Raw genomic sequence first — 14,471 nt, forward strand, 5'->3', positions numbered from 1 at the left:
CCTGAGTTCAAACCCCAGTGCTGCCAAAAAAGAAATTCAATTACCATATATCATCTCTATTATTTTATAAATGTAAACATTTTAACACCAAGACAAAAAAGAGACAGTTTCACAATACAGAACAATTGTTTACATTGACTTGGTTTAGCTTGGCAAAAACCTATTTAACTATCTTTTTCTCATTTTGTTTTATCTCAGTGCAGCCTGAGAGAACTACTGGATTCATACATCAGATATAAATGCCTCTTGTGATTGGAGACCCTCAGTTAGGCTGTCTGTAACCCCAAACCATCTTCCTTCCACCTCTCCTGCCTTTGCAAATCCTGGGTCTCTGCTTGCTCCCCAAATTCCCTCCAGAAGATCTCCTCCTCCATAAATCTCAGGCCTCCATCCCTGTCTCCCTGCTAGGCACCTGATGCTATAGTTAGTTCCTAGGTCTCCATTCATTTACTTGTAGTTTTGTCTGTTATTCCCTTTCCTCTCCCTCTGTATCCCACCCTTGACTATAGGCTATGGAGGAGCATATTCTTCACAGCTCCTTCTCTGTCACCACTAGCATGGTTCTGAGAGTGGAGGAGGCTAGCAGTGCTTCACTAGGTTAGCTACAAGCTGCTCACAACCATCAGATGTCACCCTAATGCCACAGGGGCCCAGTTTCTAAAAGAATAATAATATTGTAGTATAGTTGGTTTTGTTTTGTATCACTCCTTCTATTCCCATTTTAAAATGGCAAACATTTTTGGTTTTGGTTTTGAGACAGAATCTCACTGTGTATCCCAGGCTGGCCTTGAACTCAAGATCCTCTAGCTTCAGCCTCCTGAGTGCTGGGATTACAGGCATGCACAAGACGTTCCCTCCCTCTCTCCCCCCTCCCTCCCATTGGTTATTTTTAAGATAGGGTCTCATTTTATGCCTGGCAGGCCTGAACCAGGATCCTCCTATTTGTGTTTTCCTGCATAGCTGGAATGACAGGCACACATCATGACACCCAGCCATTGGTTGAAATGAGTTCTCACAAACTCCCACCCCACCCCCAATCCCACCCCCAACTCCACCCCACTGGCCTTGAACCTCTCTCCTGGATCCTCCTGACATCCTCTCAAGTAGGTGGGGATTATAGGCTTGAACCACTGCACCGAGCCAGCCAGACATTCTTAAACTAAAGAGAATTTAAGAGCTTTAAAATTTGAGAATATTCCATTTGACTTACCATTTTAATTTCTCACATATTTTTTGAGTACCTCCCAGCACGAAGTACTCAATACCCATTAGGTATTGAGGAGAAAGAGATTAGAACAGCTTCCCAGCCCTCAGAATGGCATAAGGTCTCCTGAAAAAAGTAGAGACAAATGGAAGAAGGGGGCATGAGAAGGACCTGGACAGCATGCTGTACCTGGAACCCTTGTGGAAGGGGCTGTTCTGATGCTTCACATAAGAACACCAGCTATGGCTAGAAGGAGCCACTCTGAAAGTCACTACAAACATGGCCATTCTGTTTAAAAGTTTTCTTCTGTATAAAATGGAAAATAGCCATTTTCTGTTAGAAAATACTAAAAAATACTGAAGACATACTAGAAATTATTTAATTGCCCCTTAAATTATGACCTCCCAGAGTAAAGGAAATCTGTGAGAGGAGATGAGGGCAGTACCAGGGAAGGAAACACTAGCAGGCCTCTTATCTACTGTTCCCTGAAGAAGACAATCAGCTAAGAAAAACAAAGTCTGCTGGGTCCCAAGCACATTTGAACAAGGGGGCTATGACTGAGCTCTGAGAATGCTGGGTTGGCCATTAGGCATCAAATTAGTTGAAAGTAGTTTTCTACATTCAGCTTGGTTGTGTAAAGAGTGAAGAGCTCTCTCTGCCTTTCTCCTGCCCTCTACCATGCCAGCCATGCCCTGGGCCATAGATCTTCCCAAGCTTCACAGCAGGTCTATTCTTGCCTGCCTCCCTGCAGACCTGCTCTGAACACTCCAGGCTTGCTAAAGGAGAGCAGAGATCAGAGTTACTCTTGCCCCTCCCAGCTCTCCAGCTTACTGGCCCCTCTGCCTGATTCCTTGTGGTCCACCTCATCTCTCTGGCCCCTCGTCTGCATGCCTTACCGCCTCAGGCCCAGCCGTATAGCTCTCCTTATGCTACCAGCATCCAGTCACCAAAGACCCACTGAGGCTCTTCCACATGATAGTGGAGTGTGGGGATTTAGAGCACAGCCTCTGAGTCCCCATGGCTCTTTCACTTAGTGGTATGAAATCAAAGCTTCTGTGCCTCGGTTTCCTCATCAGTAAAATAGAGATCATAACAGTACTTATGTTACAGGGATATTGTTGAGTTAAATGAGGTATCCTCATAAAACACTCTGAGCAGGCCTGACACATGGCACATTTGTCTCTGGAAGGGCTGCTGCTGACAGAAAACAACTTGGGAGAACAACAGTACAGAGTAGCAGACAGGAGCATCTGTGGCCTGGAAAGATTTTTGCCTTGTTCATGATACTCAGGATTGGCCTGGACAGGGGGAGGTTTTGAGTTGGAGGTGCAGGACAGGAGCAGGTCCATGGGGAGCAGGAGCAGAGTAAGTAAGCTGGGCGTGTGGAGAGGAAGTAGTAAGGGATGGAACCAGGGACTAAGATCTGTGAACAGGAAGTGAAGGGGGTGTAGTTATGTATATCATACTCCAAGACTCTCAGATAGGAGCTGCAGATACTCCGTCGGATAGCATTGCTACAGTTGTGACGGTTACACTTTTACTGTTATAAATTACACTTTAATGTTCTTATACATAAAATTTAAAAATCATTCAGTAATACATTCTTAAAATTACTGGGTCAAAAACATTTACTTTTTCCTATGATACTTTTTAAAATTAACTCATTATAAAAGTAATACAAGTTTATTTAAAAAATGAAATTAATAAGAAAAAATAGCAGCTGGTCATCCATTAGCTAGTAGTAAAACTTTTCATTGTATCTTTTAGAGTGTACATTTTTAGAGCTTTTGGCTTTCAGAGTGTTTTCCAGAATAGTTAAATTAATTGAGGCTTTCCCCAGCAAGGAAAAACAGTGCAGTTACTTTTCTCACCAAATTGAGAGTTTGTGGTTTTGATTTAATCTTCATTAATATAGTAAGTTGGAAATGGTGTTTTATTATTCTTTGAGTTATATATTTTTTTCCCTTTTGTGGGTTCCATCCACTCATAAGTCCTGTGTTTGCCAGGTCTATAAAAGGGCAGATTTTCACATACTATCACTTGTATTTCCTAACACCTATGGTATACCAGACCCCAGCCACATTTAGCCAGAATCACCTTATTCCTTATTAAGGTATTATCACAGTAAAATTCGCCATTTTTAGAATATAGTTCTGTAGACTATGTACCCAGTCACCTGGTCACCACCACAATCAAGCTGTAGAACATTTCCATTGCCCTGGAAAGTTCCTGTGTGCCCTTGGTAGTTCAGTGCCTCTTACCTGCCCTTAGCTCCTGACAGCCACTAACCTGTCTGTAATTTTAGCTTCTAGAAATTCATACAAATGGAATTGTTCAATTGGGAGCCTTTGAAGACTAGCTTCTTTCACACAGTGTAAAATGCATTTGAGATTCATCCACGTTGTTGAGTGTACCAGCATTCATTTCCTTTTGCCACAAAGTAGTATTTGTCATGTTATTTGTATTTGCTGTTTGTTTTCCTGTTTACCAGAGTACTTAGGTTGTTTCCAGGTTGGGTGATAGTAGGTAGGTTGTACCTACCTACTAGTTTTTGTATGGTCATTTTCATAAGAGCAGGATTTCTGGGTCATGGCGGTAAATATATTTAGCCATAGAAAAAGCTCTATTTTCCCAAAAGTGTCCACACCACTTTGTACTCAACCAGCAACGTATGACAGTTCTTTTTTTGCAGTACAGACGCTTGAACTCAGCCTTTTTTGTGTTAAGTGTTTTCAAGATAGGGACTTGCAAACTATCTGCCCAGTTGTCTTCTTTTCTTTCCCTCCCCTCCCCTCCCCTCCCCTCCCCTCTTTTCTATTCTCTTTTCTCCTTCTCCTCCTTCACCTTCTCCCACTCCCTCTCCTTCTTCTTCTTCTTCTTGTTATTGAAACAGGGTCTCACTATGTGCCCTAGGCTGGCCTCCAATTCATGAATCTTCTGCCTCAACCTCCCAAGTGCCAAAATTCCAGGTGTGTGCCAGCATACCTGGCCCTCGTAGTTCTATTTCTTTACGTACTTGCCAACACTTGGTATCAGTTCTTTGTTCTGTTGTTAGTTGTGCTAATAGGTATGTGGTATAACTCATTGTGGTTTTCAATTTAAATTTCTCCATTGACTAATGATGTTAACATGTTCTCATGTGCAGATTTGCTGTCTGCATATCCTCATTGGTGAAGAGTCTGTTCATAACCTTTGCCCATCTTTTAATTGGGTTGTTTGGTTTCTTGTTACTGAGTTTTGAGAGTTCTTTGGATATTTTAGATACAAATTCCCTACCAGATATGTGATTTACAAATATTTTCTCCTAGTCTTTGGCTTGTCTTTTTGTTCTCTTGTCTCTTTGTTGTCTTGTCCTTTGCCTTTTCATCCTCTTTTGAAAAGCAGTTTTTAATCTTGATGAAGTTCAATTTAATCCATTTTTTTCCTCATTTGGATTATGCTTTTGATGTCATATCTAAGAAATCTTTGACTAACCTAGGATAACAGAGATTTTCCTTCTGAAAGTTTTATAGTTTTAGGATTTACTTTTAGTTTCTCCCTTTTCTTTTTCTTCTTCTTCCTTTTTTTTTTTTTTTTTTTTTGGTGGGTTTGGGGGTTGAACTTGGGGCTTTGCATTTACAAAGCAGGCACTATACCACTTGAGCCATGCCTCCAGTCCATTTTGCTCTGGTTATTTTGGAGATAGGGTCTTGTGAACTATTTGCCCAGGCTGGCATTGAACCATGATCCTTTTTATCTCAGCTTCTCAAGTGGCTAGGATTACAGGGGTGAGCCACTGGTGCCCAGCTCTCCCTTCTTTCTTAAACACGTATTTCCCAGGCTCAGACATTTCTTTTGGGAAAGAGTTCCAGCAGGAGAGTGAGACACACCTGGGTAGATTTAGGATGGAATCAGACCTGGGAACCTTGCCAGGCACAGTTTTCTCCAGGATCTGCAAGCGAGGTGTGTGCCTCAGATGTTGCCTCAGGAGTGGCTTCTAAGCAGATCTTCTCTGGCTTAAGACTTGGCTTAAAATTGAAGATTGTATCTTTTGAGAAAAGGGTGCAGGATGATAAGAGAAAACTTTCTAGATAAATACTCCTGACTGTAGCTCCAGTCAGGATGGTGAACAGTGCCAAGCCCAGGACTTTGCCGATTACATGCAAACTCCTATGTCAGTGACTCACTCCATCATGCTTTAATCTCCTAACTGAGAGGCTTTTAAAAATTACAGTCAACAAGGCAGTTTGCTAGTTGCAACTGCCATTGGAGTTGGGTTTTACTCTGAACAGCTGGAGTGCAATGTGGTGGGAAGAAAGCCTGCTGTGAGTGAGAGGTCAAGGAGTGCTTGCCTGGGAAGGATGTGCAGCTAATGTTTGATAGAAATCTGTGAAATGACTGCCCTCAGCCAAGCTAAGTACAGGCCTGCCACCTTTCTTCCATGAGAAATTGCAGCCAAAGTGTTCAGAAAACAGCATTGATAACCTGCTTTGTGTCAGTCACTGCACCATGGACAAGACACAGGCTGGCCTCAAGAAGCACAGGGCCCAGAGTGCGAGTGTGCTGGTCATGATTAGGGTCAGCCCTGAAAGGGCGGCAGGTGAGGGCAGGCTGAGAATGGCTGCTCTGAGAATGGTCTAGGCAGAGCAGTGCAATAGCTGGCTCCATCCTGGAGCATGGCTGTGTCACATTGCTGGTGAGAGATAGTACTAGAGATGTAACCAGCACTGATCTTGGAGGACCTCATTTGCTCTGCCCTGAAACATGAATGCTTTCTTGAATTCAGCTTGACACTACTGAAGCACTGTCCCATGGGGGTGATGGAATGGGACCTAGGTTTCAGGGCCTTATCTCTGTTAGCTCTGTAGAAACTGAATGGAAGGGGTCAAAGTGTAGGCATCCAGGAAGGCATTTAGAAGGCTGCAGTGATCATCAGGTTGAGACTCTAGCTTGGGGTCATACAGTTAACAGGAAGGAACAGGTGATAAGAGGCTAAGAAGGGGGACATCTGAATACTCATGGGGTTTTGCCTGCACAGCTTGGGGGGGCATGTGGTGCTTCCTAGGAGAGGCTACTGCCCAGAGAGGAAGAGCAGGTATCAGTAGGCACCCTTCAGCTTGAGGTACAGGAGGCCATCCAGTTAAAGACCCCACTCGCGAGATGGCCAGCCAGAGGGCAGGTGTACGTCCCCTTCCCTGCCTCAAGCAGGCATCTGCCGCTATCAGAAGTGTCAGGATTGCTGGAACCTCAAAAAGATCAACAAGCAGGACCAACAAGCAGTATGAAGTCCAGTTGGAAAGAACATGGAGTGGCAAGCCACACTGACATTTAGGTGCAGTGAACAGTACTTCACAAAAGCCTGCACCCAGAAATTCACTGTGGAACTGGGGAAAGCAGACATGCTCATCCTGGCCCACTCCCTTCCCTCTTCCCTCCTGCCCAGTCTTTCCAGCAGAGCCCTTCTTGCTTGTTTAAAAAAAAATAATAAAAAGAGTGAATTCACTCCCAGTCCTTTTGAAACCCAACATGTCAGTGATCGATGAGGCTGTATTCTGTTTAACTTCAAAGGAGAAAAATTTGAGTGAGTGAACACTGGCCAGGGGAGTTGAAAAGTCCCAGGGAACAGGAGACACAGGGGTGACCCCATCATCAGGAGAAGTGCCCCCAGCCCACCCCTGCTGGTGCCATGCAGAGGCACAGACAATGCCACTTTCAATAAATCATGAAGGATCCTGAATGCCTGGTTTTGTCCCATTTTCAATGGGCCATGGACATATTGCTTAAGATATAGCCAGCCATTTGTGCAGGGTTCCCAGCTACTCAAAGGCTCAAAGTCAAGTGCTCTCTCAACTGTATAATGGAGTCTTTGCATATGTGAGTTTTGGGGAGATTTTTTTTCAGATTTCCATAGCTAGTCATAGTAAAGGTGACCTTGTGGGTTGTGTGAGTTATTGTCCCTCTTCACACATGCAGCATTTGAGTGATGCTAAGCTTTGGGGAGTATCCGTGCAACACCTAATTCAATCATTCCTCTGACCCATTCCCCTCTTTGGCACTGGCCCCTTCTCTGAGTTCAGTGAGCTGCTGGGGGCCTCACACAGCCCAGGTTTTCTGAGGCCTTCTGAGCTGAGTGGAGAGTTCAGCAAGTTTTCCCAGCCCCCAATGAATCTGGCACAGGATGGCTGCCTGTTCTCATGAGGATGCATTCATGGAGGTGCCTATTGGAAGCACCCTTTAGAAGACCCCAGGTTATTTCCACACTGTAGTCTTGGGAAGAAAGGGGAAGAAAAACCTGGGGTCATTTAAGGGCTGGTGTGGTCATTTCCTTAATCGTCTGTGACCGGCAAGAGTCTTGTTTTCAATAAAGAAACTCAGAGGCTTCTTTGGCTTTTTATTAATAATAACAAACAGCTAGAATTTATTGAGAGCCTTTCATTTGCCAAGTGCTTTCATATTACCTCATTTCATTCTTAAGCCTCATACCCATTTTTACAGATGAGGAAACCGAGGCTCAAGGTTGAGTAACTTGTCAAAGGGCATAAAGCTGGGAGTGGCAGGACTAGGGCAGAAATATTTCTTTTGCTGCTTACCTTTTCCTTTCTTATTGGATGTAGATGTTGTTTTGTATTATTTTTGTGGTACTGGGGATTGAACTCAGGGGCAAGCCTTTTACCACTTGAGCCACATCTCCAGTCCTTTTGCTTTTAGTTTGCTTTGCAGATAGGGTCTTGTGCTTTTGCAGCTTCAGACCATGATCCTCCTATCTCCACTGCCCAAGTAGTAGGGATTACAGGTGTGCAGTTTATATTTTTCTACAAATATAAAAAAAAAATCCTCATCTTAAGAGTATTTAAAATGCTGGGTGATTAGATTTCTAGAACATCTTCAAAATGGCAAAATTATAGAGAAGGTAACCAGATGATAGGTAGTTGCCACAGATTAGGGCTAATGGGGCCAGGAAGGAGGTCATTGTCCTAAAAGGACAGTGTATATCTGGGTGACAGTAACAACTGCATATATCCAACCATGTGTGCAAAGTGGCCTAGACCTGGACACACACTGCCAACATCAGTTTCTGGGCTTGATACATACTGTAATCACATAAGATGTAAACTTTGGTGGAAATGGGTTGATGGGAACATGGAAACTCTCTGTCCCATCTTTGCAATTTCTGTAACTCTCTTAATTAACTCATAATAAAAAGTGTTTGTTTAATTCCCCCACGCAGGACACCAGCACTACTTCATGGGAAGTGGCCAAGTCTAAGTAGAGGTGTGCTTGCTGTCAGAAAGTGGTCCACATCATACAGCCTTAGGAGACCTAAGAGGGAATACAAAAGCTAGAAGAAGGCTCCACTTTTAGTGTTTTATCAAATGTGAGCTGAGGCTCTGTGTCTTTCTTAAGGGAAAGTGCTAAAACCTGGGGTCAAGACCCCTAGAATTGAGTTGCAGGGGACCCAGAGCAAGCTTCTCAAATGCTGCTATGAGCCTCTGGGTTTCCAACTGTTAGGTAGGAGTGGTAACTGCACCCTCCTAGGAAGCCATTTAGAGAAGCTAGCAAGAGCCCACATTGCTTACACTTAGCACAGAAAGATTTATTGAGTAAGCTCAGTAAGGCTTGACCACTTGTGTTACCATCATCAATATTACTTTATCCCCAAGTTGTATTCTTCTCTTTGTAGTCAGACCTGTGTGTTACATAGTTACACAGTAAGCATTCATTCATATTTCTCTGGTTTGGGTCATTTATACCTTCACCATTGTTTATTAAGCATCTGCTTTGCTAAAGACACAGGCAGGTAATAGGGATACAATAATCTAGCTGATCTCTACCCAGTATGCACTGAAGGAGTTGGTATTGCCCATCACCTGGAATCTTACCTGTCCTCATCAGTCAGAACTCATGGCAGAGACTCTGTGCAGGCTGCTGTACTGGCTCCTTTTCTGATGTTTCCATTTTGTTGATGAAGCCACAGATAGGACCCATGACCTGCAGTATGGATATTGGCCAGATGAGTCCCCAGCCCACTTATTCAAGAAGATAATAATAGGTCCTATATTAATCTTAGTTTATATTGTTTCTTTCTTTATTCCTGCCACTCAGTATTTTGACTAGCTGATGAACATTTCCTCGCAGCCCATTGCAAACTCTGAGAGTGAGAAGCCCTTGGCTCTAGTTCTGGCCTCATTGCTAATTAGCCATGTGATTGAGCCATGCTGACTGAGGACAGATCTGTTGAATGGAAAAGTAGAGCCAGCTTCCTATGTCTCACTGTCACCCAAGTGAGTGGGCTTACCTAACTCCTGCAGTCTCCACACTGGACACTGCTTCAGGCAGGCTCACCTGCAAGTCTTCTTCTCTCAGCCCAGCTTGCCTGCTCTTGACACCAGGTGAATCAGGCTACCCTTTTCTCACAGAGGCTGCTGGTCTTAAATTCACATAGGCAGAAGGAGGCCATGGCTTATTCCTCAGTGATGCCTTTTCTAGGGAATCTGGACAGGGCAGACTCTGAGTACTGTCCTCTGTGTGTTCAGATCTGGAGAGGTAGTGTTAGGTAATCAGAGCTCCTGGCCTCCATCCACCATGGTGTTCCTGAACATGGGAGAAGACATAGCCTGAGAAATGCACAGACTTCAGAATCAGATGGGGTTGGGATTCTGTTTCTGGTTTGGCCAAATGCTGATTTATATATTGTCTGACCTGCACTGTTGGCAGTGGAGCCTGTGATTCCCACTGCTCTTTGAAGGCCCCTGCATTGCCTGTATTTAAATCTTTTTAATAAAGGCATTGTGGAGCTCACAAAGAATAATCAGTTGGAATTTCTCTATTAGAACTTAGTCTGGTTGGGATGGGATGATAATTGGACAAACACACAGCTGGAGACATAGTCCAACTTGATGATAGAAGAGTAGAAGCAGTTTTCACGTATCCAGACTAACCAAGCCAGCCTCAGCCAGGCTCTAGCAGGTCATTGTGGCCTCTTCCTTCCCCAGGCAGCGATTAACAAACAAGTTGTTGCTGGTGTGGAGGTGTTGTGCCTCCTCTGTGGTGAGGTTCATCTGTCAATCCAGCAGGGTCTTAGTGACCTTTTGTTTTTGTTTGTTTTGGGGGACAGGGTCTTACTTTATAGTCCAGGTTGGCCTCAAACTCCTCAGCCTCCCCAAACATTAGGATTCCAGGTGTGTACTACCATGCTTGGTAGAAGCCTCTCTTTTCTTTCTTTCTTTTTTTTTTTTTTTTTCGTGTGTTTGTTGTTGTTGTAGTAGTACTTGGGTTTGAACTCAGGGTCTCATGTTTGTTAGGCAGGGGCTCCACCACTTGAACCACAACCCCAGTCTTGGAAGCCTTTCTTTTCAGTAGCACACCTCAGCCAGAAGCATTCCTAATGCTGCTACAGGCTAAAGCAGTGCTGGAGATGAGTTACCATGGATAAGATCAGTACTGCCTATGACAGAGGAGTCTGTCAGCATGGCCACAGAAGAGCAGTGTAGGTGCCATGACTCATGCTGAAGCTTGAAGCCTGGCACCCTCCTGCTGTAGCCCCCAGGCAGCCTACAGATAAGCAGTGGTTTCCCCATACTAACTTATGTGAAGAGACTGTGCCCAATAGTTGAGGAAGTTCCTCAAATTTTTCACTGATCCAAACAGGATGAGTCTCAGTCACCTTGTTCCACTGTTTCCTGTTCTTCATGTGGAGCTCAGTGAATTAGAAGGAATGTCCCAGGCTTCACCGCCTCAGGATCATCATTGCATATTGGCCATAGCAGGCACTGTTCTCCTGTGGTTTACCTCACTTAATTTTCACAACCAAAGAAGTAGGTGCTGTCATCTCCATTCTACAGAGATAGGAAGTGTGGTATAAAGTGGTAAAATAAGTTGAGGTGGCATAACTAATAGGAGGTAAGCTAGAATTCAAAGCCAGATGGTCTACAAAGCAGATAGTCTACAAACCCTTTGAGATTAAGTGGTCTCCTCCTGTTGGCTGTGTTTTGTAGGTATGCATGTTCACAGACAGAACATTCTCCTTCCTTAGGAGGTGAGGCTGAACCCCAGGTGGGAAAGTAGAAGCAAAAATGTGAACCCCTTGGAATACTACAATGAGAATTTATCCAGTCTGATGTACAGAAAGTTAGTCTGGAGGAAGGATCTAAACTAGACTAGAAAGTTAGGTTTAGTGGGCGTCTGTCACCTGAATTCTAGCCCTGGAGCTCCCAGAGATACTGTGTGGGATTAGAAGGAAAACAGGCTTATGTTTAATAAAACATTCCCTGAGATTATTGTGCAGCTTGTTTTGTTAACATTTAATATTATGTGTTGTTTTTTAAAGCATTTTTAACTATGTGAGATTATCCAAAGATTCTCTACACCAAAGATGATTTTTCACAGTTAGCAAGCTAAATAGAAAGTGTGTTCATTTTCTTTTTACTGGATTCTGGTCCTTTCTGATACCTTGCATGGATCTCTTTAAATTATTTTAGTCTTTGTATTTCATCATAGCTACAGATTTCCATTCTGTACCATCTTTAAGCTTTACATAATGCCCATGTATATATTCCTTAGTTTTTTATTACAGGTAGAATAGCATCTCTTAGATTGATATGTTGTTCTATAAAGAAACAAGAAAAAACACAAGTAATTTTCTTGGATGGAAATAGGAACTTCAGGTAACCCCAGCCTCCTAGGTGTCCCTTCCACATTGTTCTGAGCAACCATTAAGCAGTGTCAGATTGATAGGAATCATTTAGCTGGATGGTAATAGAGACTGATTCTCCTGCCAAGAGATATGCTAAGCCCACTGATCCAAGTTGAAGCCAAGGGAGGAGGCAGTGAGGGAGAGGCAAATTGGCTGCCCCAGGACCAGAAGGGACCCAAGATAACCATATTTTCCTGAAATACGTTGTTTAGGTACTTGATCTGGGAAAAAAGAAGCAGAATAACCTGGATTCCAGTAATGAACCTCTGATGGCTACTGTTGACTAGATAAGACAGCCTTATGCAAGGAGAGCTCTTCCCTGCCACTTGCTCCTCATTAAAGCATACTAGTTCTTCTGTTACCTCAGGGCTTCTCTGCCAACAGATACAGCATGGGAGATTATGGGTACTTTCCTTCAGTAAGCCTACAAAGAATCCCTCATTTCTTGATAAACCAAAAGGACAACCACAGAAGAACTCAGCTCCATCTTACAGGTGGGGAGTCTAAGGCCGCAGAGTCCACCTCTACCCGGACTCAGAGAGAGAGCAGAGACAGGCAGAGCTGCTGGCTCCCAGCTTGGCTTACATAACTCCTGACTCCTCAAGTCCCTGGAAACTGAGGCCAATTCCCTGGAAGATCATTCTGTTCTCTCATGTTTTTTCAAGAAGAGAGCCAACTTGATCACTGGCTCTGAGGATTGTATGGGAATGTCCCGTTTGCCTTCTTCCATGAACTTATTGCGTACCATCATGGCCATTGTTTAGTCAGGTTGTATTCGAACTTGCCTGGATCTCATAGTTTTATGTGTGTTTAGCTGATATTTTGAACACCCTCATCTATTTCCAAAAAGAATATGAAAGGACTTACAACAAGGGAAATAAACAGTGAAATGAATACAACAGGAAAACAGAAAGTCAGAAGCAAGGAGAGGAGGTAATATGAGGTCTCTAACATCTGTGGGCATAGTACACAGTTCCCATGACTTAGCATTGGATTTTCTGATTTCATTATCCCAAAGTCAGAAGTAATCTGGCTGGAGGGGAGATTTTTGTAAGGTTATTATTTATAATAGAACTCATTGAAAGTTGAGGATACTTTTCCTCGTACTGAACACAGTTTCTTACATGAGATTTAATATGGACATTACATGTCATAATGGACAGCTTTGGCACTTACGGCAAATGAAAAAAGAGATTTTATAAGGCTGTTTCTTAAGATAAACTTGGATGGGGATAGAGAAATACAATTAAAATACTCTTGAGTAAGGTCAGGCTGCCAGTGAGCAGGCTCACCTGGTCAGCTTCTGTCACTTTCCTGGAATGTCACTGGATTCCAGGTAAAGCTAGAACATTGCCCCAAGTGAGTAGACAGCCTATGATATAGGCCACATCTTACTTTTCCCTTCTCTTGTCTGAGTGTGTGATGGGAGCCCTGTAGGTACCAGTTTTTTTATTTAGAAAGATTTTGGTAGCAGTCACTTTGCTTTTGTATTTAAAATTTTTTTTTTGTAGCAGCTACTTTGAAGTGGTTCCGGCAGGGTCTGTGGCCTGGGGTTCTCCACTGCCTAGTGTGAGACATTAAACTTTAGAATAGATAGGTAGGTGACAGAATGGAAACATTTTATTGGTTGGGAAACCTAGACAGTATCTTTAGATGCACCCCTCACTCATGGATTTGGAGAGGTATATGCAGTCCCATAGGCAGCATTGACACTGCCCTATGGAAACAGCTTTGGGCAGCATCAGACCCTATATAGTGGTTGGCCAAAAGGCTTCAGAGCTCTGAGCAGAAATCATTCTTTATGGTAATATTCCAGAATTCTTTGGCCATGAAAACCCTCAGAATTTCCTCAGCTTCTATTAGGATTAGCATATTGGCTGTGTTGTCGCCTCATCTGACTGTATATGCCATATGCAGACTTGCTCATCATGCCTTGTATTCATTGTTGTCACACTGTTCAGGAATTCAAGAGGCACAAACAGGACCTAGTGACTAGGTGATACCTAATCAGAAAGCTGCTAGGGCACAGGGCTGCAGAAGTGCTAAAGGAGAGCCTGGTATGAGGGATGAGCTCTCCTATACTGGTTTCACCAGTGACAAGGTAGAAAGCCACATGGGACAGTGGTGAGCCCTCTTACCCTGTCTTACTAGTGAACCATGAAGCAATGCCCAAAAGAGAAAGCATCTGGCCAGGTAGGCAAGGAGTTGCCGTCTACACTTTTTCTGCCATGACTGGCTTATTGGCTGGGGCTTCTCAAGGAAGAGTACTCTTCTTCAGGACTGCCATCTGTTGGCACAGGGTCCCAAGAAACTAGATGCTGGCCCTAGCTATATGACAGACATTGCTTCTGAACAAGTCAAACCTCAGCATTGAAGGAGCCTGTCCTGTTGGTTTTAGCCTTAATGAGAATAGAACAAGCCTCTGGAACAAGGTGCAGCATAGTCAGGAGAAGTGGCCTTAAGTGAAAACACAGCTGTGGAGTTTACAGATGGCGCTGCAGGGAGGCGTCAACCAGTGGGAGCGGCCAGGCTCGCTATAGACTTTCCAACACTAATGAATTGGGAACTCCATGCTGAACAGGATTTAGTTTGATG

The 14,471-nt window shown here is 43.7% G+C and overlaps 1 protein-coding gene across 5 annotated transcripts in view; it reads left to right on the forward strand.

The window, feature by feature from the left end:
• Dis3l2 (DIS3 like 3'-5' exoribonuclease 2) overlaps window positions 1–14,471 on the forward strand; it is a 370,364-nt gene that overhangs the window by 308,650 nt on the left and 47,243 nt on the right. The gene's annotated exons all lie outside the window — the stretch shown is intronic.

Source organism: Castor canadensis, chromosome 4, assembly GCF_047511655.1.
Source record: "Castor canadensis chromosome 4, mCasCan1.hap1v2, whole genome shotgun sequence".
Classification (NCBI taxonomy): Eukaryota; Metazoa; Chordata; class Mammalia; order Rodentia; family Castoridae; genus Castor; species Castor canadensis.